The following is a 15,140-nucleotide window of genomic DNA, read 5'->3' as shown; positions in this document are numbered from 1 at the left end:
TTACATGATGTGGGATGATTTAGGAGAGTGTGGGAGGACGCCAAGCCTCTATATCATATAAGTTTTAAGTGTTGGAAGGGGAAGAGTTTCTAGTAATTATCCATTCCCATTGGAAGAATTCTCTTTCCATTCTGTGTCTTGAGTTGGGAGAAGAAATGAGGTGACTTCTAAATAGTCTGGGGCATTTTTTCAAACTAAACATGCTTTTTCTCTCTATTCTCTCTACATGAACATTTCAAAAGGTCTTTGAGATGATTCCAAATCCTACTGCTTGTTCCCTCACTCTACACCAGTGACCTGAACCTCCTCCCTCTACCTCACACCCCCACACCTGGAGAACCATAGTTTTTTCACATTCGTTGTGGGAATGACTACTGCTTTGGTTTAACAGCCTGAAAGTTTCATGATATGGCTAAACTCTTACATCCCCTATGTAGTCCTGCAAGAATTTGTATCATCATATTGATTGCAGGTTGGGCTCATAACATTCAGGTCTATTATGTTAAATAAAATACATTATCACAGTTAACTTCCCTGTTTTGTTTTAATTTTTAAATGTGGCTACTGGAAACTTTAAAATGACTGATGTGGCTTGCGTTCGTGGCTTATATTTCTATTAGACAGCTCTGTTCTATCTGGTAAGGAAAGAGAGAGAGGAAGAGGTAGAGGGAAAGAGGAAAAAGATATGTGACACTGCTTAGGGAAAATAATGTAATGCATTTCTTTACTTTCAGCCATTCTCTGTCCTTAGCAGCAGTTTTGACCATGTATGAATTCCATTTAAAAACAGGTTAAGCAGTTAGCAATCTAGGGGGAAAGTAATTGGGAAAGATCACAGAACAAGTATCTCTTGGGTGGCTGGGTCAATAATAATGGAGAAGAGAGATGGTATTTCAGCAGGATGTATGTGAGAGGGTCTCCCTTCCCGGCCTGAGGACCCTGTAGGAGGAAGAGTCAGTCTGGAAATGGTGTAAGTGACAATCTTCAGGAGGGTGTATTTCCAGTAAGATCTGGATGTGGATGATCCAATAGAGTTCTTTGAAAAACTGTGAAAGAGAGAACATGAATAGAGAAATGAGAATACATGGGAGGGAGGCAACATTCCAACAATTAGAAATCACTTCTTAATTCATTATTTAATTCCATAATTATCCATTGAGCTTCTATTGAGGTCTACTCAGGCCTTTTTTAAGAGAGTGGGGAGGGAACCAAAGAAACAAAACCTCTGTCTCTGTCTCCATGTTCGCATCTGAATAGAAAGGTAATAATCACACATAGACAAATGCATCAGGCCTTTCTATGAAGGAAAGAAAGTGGAGCAAGAGAATAAAGAGGGAAGGCATGTTGATTTAGAAAAGGGATTTAAAGAATCCCTTTTTGAGGAGATGACGTTTGAGTAGAGACGTGACCAAAGCGAGAGAGTAAATAACATGTAACTGTGGGAAGACTCTTCCAGGCCAAGGTAGTAGATGTTCAAAGGCTCTGAGGCAGGGGGCTATATGCTGTGTGTTTGAGGAAGAACAAGGGCACCAATGAGGCCAAAGAGGAAAGACAGAGACTCATCAGGGTGGGGTTACAGAGGAGACTGGGGTCAGGTTGTGCCAGACCATAAAGTATAAGGTGAGGATACAGAAGTTCATTTTAAATGAGATGGTCAGTTTTTGCAGAGTTTTGGGCATAGTACTGATATCATATGGCTTGCATTTTAAAGAATCCCTTTGACAGTAAGTGGAACACAGATTCTAGTGAAGCAAGAAGAGAGAAAGACTAGTGAGGAAGCTGTTTGCACAGGCTAGGTAAAAGCTAGCAACAGTTTATTCTAGAAGACTAGGAGTGGAGGTAGTTAGAAATGGTTGAATTTTTGAAGTTTAACCAGTGGGTTTCCTTGTGTGTTGTATATGTGGGAGAAAGAAAAGAATCAAGTTTAACTCCAAGATTTGGGCTTGTGTAATGATAAAAATGAAATCATCATTTATAAAGACAAGAAAACTTGTAATAAACCGTAATAGGCAAAAAATGTATGTTGTCATTTATAAGATAACCACTGAAGGGGAAGCTAGAAAATGTACAGCTAAAAATCTAATAGAAAAGAGAATAGAAGGATTAACACATTTTGTTAATCAAAGAGAAACTTCAAGAAAAAGAATATGACACAAGTGGATCAAATAGAAAACAAGCAACATGAGGGCAGACACAAACCCAAATATCTGCACTTTAGATGGACCAAGTACTCCATTTAAAACTAAAATGACAGTACAGTTAATAATATATATATATATTGATAAGAGAACACTAGAGGAGGAACAGATGGGAAAGAGTGAAAATTAGAATCCAGTTTTGGATTAGTTGACACTTGAATATTGAAGTCTGGAGTTCAAGAGCAAGGTTGAAACTGAAAATGTCAATTTGTATCACCAAAATTTTCCAACAATTAAGAGTCTGCCTCTCAAATTCATGTTTTAGTAATGACTAGAAAACCAGTGAAATGTGTATGTAGAAGACATGATTTAAAAGAGATTCAAATACCTTACTGGTACTTAACATTTTTTAAGCTCGACGTAAGGTTTCTCTCCCTATGCTGTCAAGAAAGTATTTCAGTAAGAGGGAATTTAGACCAGGTGGTTACTACGGTCCCTTGCAAATCTCCAGTTCTACCTTTATAAGGTGAATCTATGCTCATTACAGGTGAATAATTTTATTTATCCACAATGAAATGTTCTTTGTTTTATTTCATCTAAATCATATGAAACAACTATAAAATCTACTAGCTCTTAAGAGTTCCCATTGTGGCTCAGCAGTAGCAAACTCCACTAGCATCCGTGACAATGTGGGTTTGATTCCTGGCCTCACTCAGTGGGTTAAGTATCCAGTGTTGCCGTGAGCTGTGGTGTAGGTCACAGATGAGGTTTGGATCTGGTGTTTCTGTGCCTGTGGTATAGGCAGCTGTAGCTCAAAAAACAACTACTAGCTCTTAAATACTTTCTAAGGAGCTCCAAGTTGCCTTATGAGTCATCCATTTAACTTGAAAAACTGCCATTGAGGCAATCACTGATAAAATTTGTCCTTGCTAAAATTTTACTTTTTAAAAATTTTTGATATTAGAAAATACATAATTATTTAAAATTAGAAATGGGGTGGAGTTCCTGCTGTGGTTCAGCAAGTTAAGGAGGCAGTGTAGTCTCTGTGAGGATACAGGGTTCAATCCCTAGCCTCAATCAGTGGGTTAAGGATCTGGAGTTGCCACAAGCTGTGTCGTGGGTGGTAGATGTGGCTCAGATCTGGTGTTGCCATGGCTATGGTATAGGCCTACAGCTGCAGCTCTGATTTGACCCCTGGCCCAGGCACTTCCATATGCCACAGGTGTGTCTATAAAAAAGAAAAAAAAAAAAAGAATTCAGATTTATTTTTTTATCTCTAACTTTTATTACCTCCTTATCACTACTTTTCTAAATATATCCTTTAAAATAAAATTATAATTTCATTCTTACTGCATAGCTGTTTTTTGATTAACCTAAAAATTATTATTCTAATGCAGAGTTCTCACCACTATACTTCCCAGTTATGGTGTTATTTTCATGTAAATTTAAATATTTGTCACATTGAACTTAACTGACTAGTATTTGGACATAAAATCCGCAAGCGTATATTTTTCTCTGTTAAATGTTATCTTCTTCTGAACTCTAGATTGATGAGATCTGTTTATATGTTGACTCAGTGTTCCAAAATATTAGTTCTCTTTCAAATTTTATATTATCATAAAAAATGAATTCACCTCTTTCTATATCTCTTGATCTGAAGCATACCCCAAATATTTGAGCAGAAATAAGAGACTAGAAGCCCATGTCATACCATGTCAAATATGCTTCTCAGCTTGATAAGGATCGAATAAGTTGCCTTTCATCAAAGCTGAATTTAACTTACATTAATTGAGTGCATTCTCCACACAATACAAGTAAGAGTGGGCAGGATCAAGAGACATAGAGACAGAGAATGACCATTGTACATATTAGAGGGGCTCTTTTAATTCTGCCCAATTGATGTATACCTGGTAGTTTCAGTTCTCATAGTCCTTAATTCATGAAATTCTTAGTTTGATCATTTTGTCAGGCTGAGATTGATTCTAGTTTTTTTCCAGAGATTTTTAGGGGGGTATACAATATAGTTTGTAAACATAAGCCAGCTACTTCATATAATGCGCAATCATAGAAAAAGAAAAAGAGATTAGTTCCATAGCTAGAGGAAAATTTGGCTGTATTATTTTACTGAGACATGTTATAAACTATTTCAAGTTTGACTACACTGTAGTATTATCCTACAATTAAAATATGAAATCCTCAACAAAATACACCTCCCCTTAACTCTACCATGATTTAATCCAAAATATCCATCTTATCAATAAAGATATGATGTATAAGTTTTGATGAGAATAAAGATAAAATATTCTTTTGTTTTTCCTTAATCTCTCAAATTGTAAAAAATTCCTGTAACATGAAGTTACACTACGGAATTTTTTTTTTTTTTTTTTTTTTGGTATTTTCTAGGGCTGCACCGAGGCATATGGAAGATCCCAGGCTAGGGGTCTAATCGGAGCTGTAGCCGCCGGCCTTCACCAGAGCCACAGCAGCTTGGGATTGCTGCAGAGCTGTGTCTGCAATCTACACCACAGCTCATGGCAACACCAGATCCTTAAGCCACTGAGTGAGGCCAGGGATTGAACCCATAACCTCATGCTTCCTAGTCGGATTTGTTAACCACTGAGCCGCGACAGGAACTCCTGAAATGTTACTTGCAGATATTAGCTAGCTCTTAGCTTTCCTTTTCTTGTCTTTTTTTTTTTTTTTTTTTTTTTTTTCCGTCTTTTTGCTATTTCTTGGGCCGCTCCTGGGGCATATGGAGGTACCCAGGCTAGGGATTGAATCGGAGCTGTAGCCACCGGCCTACGCCAGAGCCACAGCAACGCGGGTCTGAGCTGCGTCTGCAACCTACACCACAGCTCACAGCAACGCCGGATCCTTAACCCACTGAGCAAGGGCAGGGATCGAACCCGCAACCTCATGGTTCCTAGTCAGATTCGTTAACCACAGCGCCACGACAGGAACTCCCCTTTTCTTGTCTTTGTGATTGTGAATTACTTTTTCCTACATATTCAGCTTTCAATATTTTATAGATTTCCTTTAAAACTGGGTACATTTTTCTCAGAGATTCAGGTATTCTGGCATGGGTATAGAAGGCAGAACTAGGTACTTGAGTGAAAGTTTAGTTCTCTCATCCTGCACAATGCTTAGCACTATACTAGTCTTTTCAATTTCTGTTCATGCAGTTCTTCTTCATAAATGGCAGTGCATCCTGCCTTTAAGGCCCAGGGAAGGATTCAGCATTTTCATAAAGCTTTCTCTGAATAGTAATACCCTATGCTAAAGGTTTCCTTTCATGTATTCATCCCATAAAACAATCACTCACTGCTAAAATTAAAGTCACTTTGTAATCATTCATTCAATTGTTATTATTATTTGTAAGTATGCATTGAACTTATTATAATTCAGTATCACTATAGGTATTGTGACTACAGAAATAGCAAAAGACTTTTTTTCGTCTTTTGTTTTTAGGGCCACACCCATGGCATGTGGAGGTTCCAGTGCTGGGGTAATTTCAGAGCTGTAGCCGCTGGCCTACACCACAGCCACAGCAACACGGATCTGAGCTGCATGTGTGACCTAACACCACAGCTCAAGGCAATACTGGATCCTTAACCCAATAAGCAAGGTCAGGGATCCAACCCACACCCTCATGGATACTAGTCGGGTTCATTAACTGCTGAGCCATGATGGGAGCTCCACAAAAGACTCTTTATATTCTGGAGTTCCCGTCATGGCTTAGTGGTTAACGAATCCAACTAGGAACCATGAGGTTGCAGGTTCGGTCCCTGGCCTGGCTCAGTGGGTTAAGGATCTGGTGTAGTCATGAGCTGTGGTGTAGGTTGTAGACACGGCTCGGATCCCACATTGCTGTGGCTCTGGTGTAGGCCAAGAGCTAGAGCTCTGATTTGACGCCTAGCCTGGGAACCTCCATATGCCGCGGGAGCGGCCCAAGAAATGGTAAAAAGACAAAAAAAAAAAAAAAAAAACAGTTTATATTACAAAGGTAGCATGTAATATAAACTGACCCCTCAGCTGGAATTTGAACAGGTTAAAAAAAAAAAAAAGACTCTTTATAGTCTATATATTATAAAGATCCTTAAGATCCTACATTCAAAAATGTATCTGCAATCAAGAAGAGTATGGTTTAAGACAGAAAAGTCCTAGATGCCATAACAGCATGCAAGAAGGGCTGCTTCCTGGCTGCATATTGGATTCACTAAAAGACCTTATAAGAAAACGCTTCTGCCTTGATCTCATGCCCTTGGTCTGGTTTACTTGGTGTCGAGTAGACCTGAGGCATGAGTGGTTTGGAAGTTCCCCAGGTGATGCTAACGTATAGCCAGGTTAAGAACCATGGATCCCTACCTGATCCAGATGCTACTGCAAGCCTTAGTGTATAGGGTGGTGACACATGTCCCTCTTGTCAATCATCAGAACCTCACTGGACTCTTCAACTTTCCACAAAGCATAGTCATAGTGAGATAAATTTGAAAAAAGAATGGGTTCACTTTTAGCATCCATTTGCTTGTGGGATCTTTGATACCAGTAAGTGATAAACCTATGGATTCTCTGCCCCACAGCTGCCAGGAAGAGCAGCGTCTGGAATTCTTTCTTTTTTTTTTTTTTCTTTTTGGCTGCTCCACATATGGAGTTCCCCTGGCCAGGGATCATATCCAAGCTGTAGCTGAGACCTAAGCCCCAGCAACACTGGATACTTAATCCACTGTGCTGGGCCAGGGATCCAACCTGTGTTCCAGTGCTCCCAAGATGCTGCTGATCCCATTGCCCCAAAGTGGAAACTCCTGGAATTCTTTGTCTATAACTCATTTAATAAATTTAAGAGCATGCATCAGTGATCTTCATCCTCATAGAAAGTGAACAGCACCCATTTTATTTCCTTCACCCAGCCCCACACAGAAATAGGATGCCCTTTAAGATTTTATCTCCAGCTTTTCTTCAATTTTAAAGATATTTTCCTGGGCCTAGGCTTTTTAATTTTTCTGAAGCAAAAATGAATAAATACTGTGTCTATGGTGGATAAAAAAAGATAAGTAATCTTACTAGTTTGCCAAATATACACTTCCAAAAAAAAAAAAGGAGGCATTTACTGTCTTAAGTCAGGCTAAAAATAATATTATTTTAGGGTGTATAGGTAATTGAAGAAATCAAGTTTTCCCTTCACTTACTATCTGGATAATTGCCTAATTTTCCCACTGTCATCATCCTGTCCTGCTAGTGTTGCTTTATACACAACCTGGTCTTCCCTTTTGTTGTATTTATTTTTTCTTTAAGACACCCTTCAAATATTAAAGAAAAAGAGAGAGGCTATACAATTTGCATCATGACTTAAAACTATTAGAAGATAGGAATTCAGTAGTTGAGACAATGCGTTTCAAAACTCCAAAAGATAACAGGTTTAAAGAAATTGGCATATGTTAGTGATTATGCAATCATTCATTTCCCACAGATTTCTTTTTATAGGAAACTTTGGAAAATCCCAGAAGAACTGACCGAGTCATTTCAACCACAACAGGTTTCTTTCAACATCAAAATCATGGGTAGGAGTGGGCGAGGAATAATTTTCTTTCTTTTTTTTTTAAAGGCATGGACAGCCTGGTTCTGAGTGTGCAAAGCTGTGGCTTCCCCTCCTATAGACGCCTTCTGAACAGCAAATCTGACTTCCTCCTCAGACCAAGGCATCCTGAAAACATCCAAGCAGAGGAAGCATTTTTTCACCATGACATGGGAAAGGGCCACAGAGATCCAAATGGAAACGGACATTTCATGTGAGTGACTGTTTCTATTCCCGCTTGGCTTCTGGCCTAATTCAACAGACACTTAGGTGGCTGAAGAGGGAAATTTTTGTTAAAGTGAATCCAGCTCTGAGTTGGACACAGAGCCGTTTGACTGGCGGCCGAGTTCCTTGTGCTAGCTGGCAAAATGAGCAAATTTTTCTTTTAGTTGTTGTTGTTGGGTTTTGAAAATACTTCATTTCCTGGCAACGGTTTTCTTTCTCTGATAGATAAAGGGAAAGATCTCTTCCATTACACTTCTATCATCTTAAAAACTATATTCTTAAGCAGGCAGGATCCCCTGAAGATTTGCTCTCCTTCTCCATGGCCTTTTGACAGCTGGCTCATAACCAAGTGGTCTCAGAGAAGTCCTCCCTTCCCTGATTGTGGATGTCAGTGGGAGTCTGTTTGCTGTCATCAGAAGGTTCATTTTACCATGGTGGCCGTGTGTGTGTGTGTGTGTGTGTGTGTTTGTGTGCATCTAAAAGGTGGGCACAGTGCCTAGATTTAAGCTTTTAAGAATATTCAAAGACTATGGTTAAGAAAATTAGAGATTGAGGTGGCCCTCCTTCCCCTTTGCTCTCTAGGAAGCCACACAAAAACTCGTGTTATGAGACCCCATCCTATGGATGTAACACACACAACTGTGTTAATCAAAAATAGACAATCTTCTACGTCCACGGTAGAGTGAATTGACACAGTCATCCTGTATGGCACTGTAGCACAAATCAAAAGCTTTAAAAATTGCACCTCTAGGAGTTCCCATTGTGGTTCAGTGGGTTAGGAACATGACATAGTGTCCACGAGGATGAGGGTTTGGTCCTTGGCTTCAATTACTAGGTTAGGGATCCAGCGTCACAGCAAGCTGCAGTGTAGGTCACAGATGCAGCTCAGATCCAGTGTTTCTGTGGCTGTGGTATGGGCCAGCAGCTGCAGCTCTGATTCAACCCCTAGCCCAGAAACTTCCATAAGATGCAGGTGTGGCCATTAAAAAAAAAAAAAAAGAATTGGACATCCATACTCAGGAATTGATCTCAAGGAAATATTCCTAAGTGTACAATTACATTTTTAGCAATGATTTTCATTGTAAGATAAAAAGTGAAAACAACTTAAATGCCTAACATTTGGGGAAGGTTAATCAACTATGATATGCCCATCTAATGGAAGATTTTGTAGTTATGTTTTTAAAGAATATCCAACAATGTAGAGTAAGATTTTTAACATAAGTGTAGTAAAAAAGATTGTAGTAAAAAAGAATAAGAAATTAATACAGTACAATGACAGCTATATATAAATATGTATGTAAAAAAGAATAGGTTGTAGTAAAAAAGATTGTAGTAAAAAAGAATAAGAACTTAACACAGTTCAATGGCAACTTTATATAAATATGTAGGTATACTTGCATAAACAACTAACAGGAAATGCAACAAATTATAACAGTGGTTTTCTTTTTTTTTTTTTTTTTTTTTTTTGTCTTTTTGCTATTTCTTGGGCCACTCCCTCAGCATATGGAGGTTCCCAGGCTAGGGGTCCAATCGGAGCTACAGCCACTGGCCTACGCCAGAGCCACAGCAACGCGGGATCCGAACCGCGTTTCCAACCTACACCACAGCTCAGGGCAACGCCGGATTGTTAACCCACTGAGCAAGGGCAGGGACCGAAGATTCGTTAACCACTGTGCCACGACGGGAACTCCACAGTGGTTTTCTTTATAGCTTGCATTTAAGTAGAATGATTGGATAGATAGATGATGGATGGGTGGATGGATAGATTAATAATTAGGTAGCTATATACAAAATTTTTTGTAAGAAAGAAAAAAGCATTTTATGAGATATACAAGTGTTTATCCAATCTTTGCATATTATAAATGATTAACATATCCATATCAAACTACATTTAGGAAAACATCATCTTTGTTTTGTAAGTCTAATCACCACAGAATGGAAATAGATTAAAAAAAAAGACAAGAAACCCAGACAGAGAGCTAAGAGACCACCTAGTTCCTCTCTCTACTTTTTCAAAGGAGGGAAAAAAAAGTACAGAAATATGTTATCTCTTTTATCAGGGTTACTTTGTGATAAAGCCCAAACAAGTCCCAGCCCAAAGCTCTTTCAGTATACAGCAGACTGCATTTTTTTTCTTAATGTTGTTCTTTATTTCTTTATATGTATGTCATTGATTTTTTTTTTTTATTTTCCCACTGTACAGCAAGGGAGTCAGGTTATCCTTACATGTATACATTGCAATTACAGTTTTTCCCCCACTCTTTCTTCTGTTGCAACATGAGTATCTAGACATAGTTCTCAATGCTATTCAGCAGGATCTCCTTGTAAATCTATTCTAGGTTGTGTCTGATAAGCCCAAACTCCCGATCCCTCCCACTCCCTCCCCCTCCCATCAGGCAACCACAAGTCTCTTCTCCAAGTCCATGTTTTTCTTTTCTGAGGAGATGTAAGCTCTACTTAAAAGAGACACATGCACCCGCATGTTCATTGCAGCACTATTCACAATAGCCAGGACGTGGAAACAACCCAAATGTCCATCGACAGATGTCATTGATTTTTATTAGCATGTGGATTATTGGGTTGGCATATTTACTTCCCAAATTGTCACCTTTTTCTTGATTTTGCAGGTATTTCAGGTCTAAATTAAAAAAGATTGTCACAATATTAGCAGCAACCTTACACATTGTGTAGTCAATGTCTAAGTGTTGGTATGCAGCAAGACCTTCTGTCTTAGAACCTACTGTTAATTTATGCATCTGGCTTTGAACATGGATGATTTTGAATTAGAGACTGTCTAGTGAAGAATGCAAGGAAAATAAACCAAAATAAATGATTTTCAATTTAGTAACCTTAAGATTATTTTTTCCTTATTCAGATATAGGACCTTGTAAGAATTCAGTTGATACATTGAATGAAGTCAGTGAACACATGATGTTTTCAGAAACATTTACCTGACGGTATATAATTATATATAGTTAGAATTGACAGTAATATTTAAATAATTCACACAGGTCCTACTTTAAATGATCTGACAAAATAATATTTCCTGAAGCACAAGAGTGGATTTTATTTTGGTTTAAACTTTTCCCTTTCCCAATGTATTGCTCTTATGCTGTAGAAACTAACTGTGAAAACATCACATAATACCTACCTGGTATTATAACCTTACAGTTCTGTCAGTGAGTATTCATAGTTTCTAAGTAGGGAATATTTAAGGTAATGAGTTCTGGATAATATTTATTAACTATATTTTAATGACCCATCCTTTTCATTGAGAATGTTAAAATCTTTTAGAAATCACTTTATAAATGTGCTTTTAATTCTTTTACCATATTCATGGACCACTGCTTTCTAAAGAGAGAAGATTAAATGATTCAGGTTTGGGGAAAAATTACTGTGCTAATCTGTAGGTATTTCTCTTCTTGATATGGCCACTAATGCCTAATTGTAGAAGCACAGGCCCCAATCACAGTAGTGTTTTCATTATTGAATTATTTGTCAAGGATTGGAAATCTGGTATAAGAAACACACCAACCATTAGCACTTTCAGAAATAGACTGGCTCTTCTAAAATAGTTCACAGAATTGGCTTCAAAAAAAGCCAGGAGATGCCATCATGTTAAAGGAATTCAGACGTAATACAGGAGCTTTTGGAAGCATGTATAGCCTTATTTCCAGGATTCTTAGGATTAAAGATTCAGGCTTCTCTATGACATGGACTATTGAAAATCCCAGAGAAGGATTGGTAGACCTGTCTCAAGTGGTAGAAGGTGTTTAGTCTGACCATAAAGTCTTTTTAACATTTTGGGAAATATGACATAAAAGTCAGGTTTTCAGCTTCCTTTGATATAATGGATGATCTGGTAAAATTGAGGTCCCCTCCTCTCAAGGCACAAGTCGGCCCGTCCTGAGTAGAGGTGGCCTGCTTCCCAGAGGCAGGTGCCCTTCATTGGCTGCACTCCACCTCTGACCTATTCTGCTTCACTCATATAATATATATTTCCTGCTTGATCAGTATGGAATTTTGATTTTGAACCCTGTCAAAGGAATAAAGCATTGCTTATGCTTCTTCCTGTTCTAGGAATGGTTTGTAACTTGATTCAGCATTGAATCTCATATTGCATCAGAAATTATGCTGAGGAGTTCCCGTCATGGCTTAGTAGAAATGAATCTGACTAGTATCCACGAGGACGCAGGTTTGATACCTGGCCTCACTTAGTGGGTTAAGGATCCGGCATTGCCATGAGCTGTGGTATATGTTGCAGATACGCTAGGATCTGGCATGGCTGTGGCTGTGGCTGTGGCCAGAGGCTATAGCTCTGATTTGACCCCTAGCCTGGGAACTTCCATATGCCATGACTGTGGCCCTGAAAAAAGACCAAAAAAAAAAAAAAAAAAAAAGAAATGATGCTGAAATTTCAATAGTTAAATATCCTTTATATCCTTTTAATCATGAAATATAGTTCTCTATATAACTGTGAATGTAGACTCTCTTTATTCATTTTCTCTCTTTCTATTTTTAAGATGGTTCAAGACCTTCTTACCTGTTTTTCCTATCTACTGCAGTCTTTGCCTTTCTCTCTCCTTTCTGAACTCTTACATTTTTATCTCGAAGAATTTAGCTCTTTAAGTTGGCACTATTACGTTGTTCTAGAATTCTGTTCAAGTCAGACATTTTTTAATAACAGGCAAGGATAATACCTTTTACTAATATTACATCTATTACTAATATTCTTGCTAATATTAATGATATATGTTACTAATGTTAATTTACTAATATTCCTAATATTAGATCTGCAAGTGTATTCAGTATTTCTACTCCTTTACTATTTAAACTGAAACATTAATTTTCTTCAGCATGAACATAATATATTGAACCATATCAGCCATAATACATAGGAAGTCAAATAATACCAATTTCTCTTTCATATCCTTAGGAAGAAGTATTTCTAACAGATGCATAGTATAAAAATATAAGTTCCTGCCCTGAATTTCTATTGCCTTATACATTTCTTCTTACCACTACTGAGCCAGTGTTTTCCTCTTTTAATTTCTCTATTAACTTTAATTAGGCTCATGAGTTTGCTGGCCAGGTGGGTTTTCCCTAAACACTCACAACTCCGTTTTCCAGGCTAGCAGTAGAATTAAGTTAAGCTGCAGATTTGAGGCAGATTCTAACATTATAAGCTGTGGAAGTTTCCAACGCCACAACTCATTTCACCCACCGAGGATTTCAGCAGGCAGTACTTTTAATAAGCCAGGCTTGACATTTTTCAAGGAATACTTTGGGATCCATTTTTGAAAGCAATATTGGTTATGATTCCACAGCTGGAAGATTTCCGAGGAAATAATGTTTGCCCTCTTGAAAACATGCTTGGTCCATACGGCATAAAGCACATAACAATTCCGAGCCACCAGTTCTAAATTTTACCATAATATATTTCTAATATGTAATTTTCCAACAGCATTGTCATGGACACATGAATAGTAGGATTATTTCCAATTCAGCCTTTTATTTTCTTTCATTTAATTTTGTATTCTAGGAAAGATAAACTTGGCTACGTTATTTATGTATTTTAGGGCATTAACATAGATTTCATTTGTAATTTTCTTATGAAAAATCTTAAAAATGGAACAGAACAGAGCTGAAAATCTTCCTGAGGTCCTACAGGGCATTAGATCGACTCAGGTACAGGCTGCTGGTTTAATAAAAGGATAGGATTTCCATTTACTCCAGGCAGTCTTAATGTATTGTTCTCAGAGTGAGACAGTCAGAATGAGTCAGGAGCCAAAGAATACACTTTATAGACACAAATAATCGTAAATTCAGAATGTCACCTTTAGGCAGAGGCATTTTTATTATTGTTAGTGGAGCTGCTGAGTAGGTTTGATGTTTTATTCTCTTGAGGACTCAATGTTCCCGAGTCCTGGAGCCCTGTCTTTATCAGGCTCACAAGGAAGGAGCCCAGCCAAACTTGCTTCCTATACTTCTCTATGATTGATAGCAGATGGCATGCTTTAAAATAAACCTATCCATTAGCAGTCCTCAGTGTTTTTACTCAAGGCATTTACAACTGTCTCAAGCAGAAAACACATTCACTCCATGAGCTCGTTTCAGTCCACAACAGCTGTACAGGTGCAAATCTCTCATTAACTCTTAAATAGTGGTGAAATAAACAATGGCTTTTTCTCTGACTTTATTTAAGGGAGGATACTTCAAAGCTGCTGGGGAATTACTCTCGTCTACAACAGAGCTTCAAAGGATCGTTTTATTAAAACTGAGTAATATTACGCAATGATTTGCTAGTCCAAGGAATGTACATATCACATGGTGAATGTTATAGTTGAAAAGTTTGTTTTTAGGCACACAGATTTAGTGGTAAATTACCAGTCTCACAGGAGTGTTGTGAAGAGGTAGAAAGGAATGAAGACTTCATCAAGGGTCCTTGGCAGTGCTCAGGTTCTGGTTACACTCACCTCTACTCCAGCACAAAGTGTCCCATCCACCCCCACCCCCATTGCAGAGGGAGGAGAGGTCTGAGTTTTCACCAGTATAGGGAGTTAATGGGTTTTTTTTAGGCAACCTTTTGAATTTCCTTGCATATTAGCAGTTAGACAAAAGCAAAGTCATTTTTAAAGTTACCCATATTGAACGTGGGTGAGAAGGTTGGCCTTAGGATTTTGATTTGTGCTCAAGAGTAGGGAGAAACCCTTTGTAATTTAAAAAAGTCTTGTTAACACTGGAAAACGTAATGGCAAACATGTAATAGCATTATCTCCTGCCAAGTATTGGTCTCCATCTTACAAACAGGAACTTCTTAAATCTTATCAATAACTTGAGAAAACTACTAATCACTATCCCTAATTTTACGATAAGGAAAATCACTCTTCTCTGTTATCTCTGTTAAAATTATCAGAATGTATTCCCTGAAAGGAGGAATTGAGAGAACGGGTTCTAAAGCCACACTGCCTGCATTCAAATTCTGGCTTCAGCACTTACTATCTGTTTGACTGTGTGTATTTCTCTGATGTCCCTCTGTCTTCCTTTTCTCCCTTATTTCGTAACTCTACTTTGGGTTAATAATTGTGCCTAATATGATTGACATGATTCTGAATAAATTAATATATGTATAGTGCTTAGAACTGTGCCTGGCACTTAGTAAATGCCGTGTAAGTTTTAGCTGTTGCGTTGTCATCACCATCATT

The 15,140-nt window shown here is 38.0% G+C and overlaps 1 long non-coding RNA gene across 1 annotated transcript in view; it reads right to left on the bottom strand.

The window, feature by feature from the left end:
- Positions 698–15,140, bottom strand: part of LOC106506174 — a 41,815-nt gene continuing 27,372 nt past the window's right edge. Inside the window, exon 3 of the long non-coding RNA XR_001301313.2 lies at positions 698–1,046. This is a non-coding gene — a long non-coding RNA (uncharacterized LOC106506174). The remainder of the gene's footprint in view (positions 1,047–15,140) is intronic.

This window comes from Sus scrofa, chromosome 15 (assembly GCF_000003025.6).
Source record: "Sus scrofa isolate TJ Tabasco breed Duroc chromosome 15, Sscrofa11.1, whole genome shotgun sequence".
NCBI lineage: Eukaryota > Metazoa > Chordata > Mammalia > Artiodactyla > Suidae > Sus > Sus scrofa.
The sequence above is the reverse complement of the archived record's forward strand: the minus strand, read 5'-3'. Positions and strand labels throughout refer to the sequence as shown.